The sequence below is a fragment of the Aplysia californica genome, unplaced genomic scaffold, assembly GCF_000002075.1.
Source record: "Aplysia californica isolate F4 #8 unplaced genomic scaffold, AplCal3.0 scaffold00026, whole genome shotgun sequence".
In the NCBI taxonomy this organism is placed as follows: Eukaryota; Metazoa; Mollusca; class Gastropoda; order Aplysiida; family Aplysiidae; genus Aplysia; species Aplysia californica.
In genome coordinates, this window is record NW_004797296.1 from 19313 (window position 1) to 22564 (window position 3252).

A 3252-nucleotide genomic window follows, 5' to 3' on the forward strand; every position below is an offset into this window, starting at 1 on the left:
ACCGCCCCTGTTGACGGCCATGGTGAGCAACTCCTTCCTGTTGTCTGTCTTCTTGACCATCTCGGCCTTTCTCTTTGCGTTATTTGTTGTAAAGTTGTTCAGGCCGTCTGTGTATGTTGTTCTGTGTCCTGAGCTGTTTCACTGTAGTTAATCAACAAATGCACCCATACCCGATAGCTACATGTCCTGTGATGACTGTGTAAGTGGTTATGTATCAACCTCGTCGTTCCCTTGTTTTAGGAAAAATCCCATGATTGTGTAATCAAGAGGCTACGGTGGCCCGCTTAGAATACTCATTGCGCAATAGATTTCTTATATGGAACTGGGGAATTAAAAGAAACGCAAATAAAACCTTCCTCCCCCCTCCGACCCGACCACCCCCTTCCCAAAAATAAAATCACCCAATTCCCCCGACAGACACACCTTGTCTGCATCGATCGGCCTAGAGCCTGTGTCAAGTACCATGGTCCGTTTCTGATATCTTTCAACACTGTTCTTTGGCTGTTCCAGTGACATCTGGGAGCACAAGCAAACACAAAAGCTAAGTTTAACGTCTGTGTCGCCATATTCCCCTGTGTCGCAATAACCCAGTTGTATGGACTAACTTGGTTACAGGTACGCCTATATATTATAAAATACGTGAATACATTCTCTCATATGATCATAGATACTGAGTCACAAGAAGTAGTCGTTCATTTAAATTCTGTTTGTATTCAAAGTAGAAATCTCACTGGGAAGTTTGTAGTACTTTAACTTTAGGCTCTATATGAGGAAAGGTAATCATTCTAATTGTTGTTGCATTAAGGAAAATAATGAATGTAATGTTAAATATTGTTATTTCCCTTGTAAATATTATTATCATTGTCATTATTTTGATTAGTGTTATTATCATCACTATTATTATTATTATTATTATTATTATTATTATTATTATTATTATTTATCATTATTACTCTTGTTATTACAATTATTGTTATTATTATTATTTCGTATTATTATTATTATTATTATTATTTTTTTGTTATTATTATTATTATTATTATTATTATTATTATTATTATTATTATTATTATTATTATTATTACACTGACCAACAAAATTTAACTTTTTCTGCTGCGTGAAGGTCGCTGAAATACAAAATGACATCAGTTGCGTTCTAACACGTCAAGACTTTTTCTTAATGGCCTAATCACTGTTTTTGCTGTGTACAGTTTAATTAGCTATAATAATAATTCATGCAATGGGAACAATATTAAGCAATAGTACACGCATTTAAATAGAAGAGAACATATTCATGACAGAAACTTTCTTTTACGAAATTGTCTGGAATCCGTTATCTTTGGACATTCTCCTTGGATGCTTTAAGGACTGGTGGGGCACCTGAAGTCTATTTTGGCTGTTACAAGGCCTAGAGTGCCGATATTTGCTGTGGGACATCGTGTGTTATTGGGGATTTTAAATCATTAGTTAAAAAAGTATATTGTGAGTTGGTTGCTATGGAAACGGCGGCCATATTGGATTTTGTATACCTTTTTCAATCCCATTTTATTTCCTTATTTATTAACCGATTCACTTCTAATTTGGCATGCCAACAGTACATATGTAGCTCTTAAATTTGGCTTGTTGAATTTTTGATATATTATGGTTTAGTTTTTATTCTATGACATTTACAATTGAGATGTTGCAAAAAAAGTGAAAAAAAAAGGAAAATTCATGCTTTCTAAGCCAATAAATCAAAAACTACTACATTAATCAAATATTCAACAAGCCAAAATTGAGCACTAGGTGTTGTTGGTATCCTGTGAGAATTACATTAAAATTGAATAAGAAACAGAGCAGAAAAATGGGATAATATGTGAAAAAATAGAATTGTGAGAAAACAGCCGATACAGGTAAGAAAAGGCTAGACAACATGTGCTTTCGCCGAAAAACCTGGCAAAAAAACACAGCTTTAGGGTGTAGCAAGGCTTACATACGTTTCTGGATATTGTTCAGGAAGTGTCCAGGTACTGTAATATGTAATAAACCCAATCTACAAAATTTGACCCCCGAACACGATTTCTAGGTGCCCCACCAGCCCTTAACAGTAATCTACCATCGTGTTGGTGCCCCATAGGTCTTAGTACTTTTCCTTTTTGAAATCTTTCACCTTATTAATTACTAACTTCACCAAAGTCTTGAAGAAATTCATCTAATAAATGACTAACAAAAATTAACCTTCTTTCTCGTATTGTAGCCCACAAGATGAATGATTTATACTACAGTTTTGACCACGTTCTGGAAATATTCTACTCTTCTGTCGCCCAAAAAGTTTCTCCAAAGACGCAAACGATTCTCAGGCTCCTATCTCTATATTATGTCCCTAATCGAGTCTGTGATTAGCTTTCTGATTTGGGGGAGACCAAGACACTAGCCCTTATTTACTCATAACTGAGATTACGAAAACCTGTACATATCTGTCGGCAACAGGCCCTCTCAATATCCAGGCTTTCATGAATTGTTTCATCAAGCCTAATTTGATATGAACGGAAGGAAAGATGACTTTTTCCCTCAACACAAGTGGTTTATTGCTAATATTTTTCTCTCCAACTGTTTGAGCTGTCCTTACTAATCTAATCTTTTCCTCCCATTGTTTTTCCTTTGATTATCTCTCGTACAAAAAGATCATGGGTACTTTGTATAACACCCTGTTGGTAAAGTAAGAAGCTGACCATTTTCATATAATCACAAATCTTTTAGTCGTTCTCCCCGTATTAAAGTCAGTCCTGCGCTATTTTTATGTGTCTGTATTCTTCTCGAAGTACAACGGAGTAAACAATGGGAACGGACCCAAATGAATTTCCGTCATGATGTAGCACACACTCCAGACTTCTTGTTTAACTGCGTATGAAAAGTCTCCACTCATTCGGCTTGCAGTCACATACATCTAATGCATTCTACAAATCTGATACGTCGTCACAGAAGACAGAGTCCTTTTACTACAAAGTACAAAAGTTTTTAGTACAATATTTCCTTTTTCCTTCTATGGTACAACTGTCTGAACATCATCTTTTAACAGGTTTTTTTGGGTTGCTTTCGGTCTTGAAATCAAACTTTCTGATAAACGTTATTAGTTACTCGTTTCTAGACGAGTAAAACAAGTGAAATTTGCCATCGATTTGTGTTTTTTTTTAAAGTATTTTTTTATCCTAAAGAGTATCATTTTTACAAAATCTCCAAACACTGTTTTTACGACGAAAAGGGGTATTAAGG

General features: G+C 35.1%; 1 protein-coding gene across 1 annotated transcript in view; it reads left to right on the forward strand.

Annotated features, from left to right (window-relative positions):
• Window positions 1–498: 498 nt before the first annotated feature.
• The window catches only part of LOC101857224, a gene marked incomplete at its 3' end in the record, with an annotated part of 72250 nt that continues 69496 nt past the window's right edge, over window positions 499–3252 (forward strand). Inside the window, 1 exon segment of the mRNA XM_035973048.1 lies at window positions 499–615.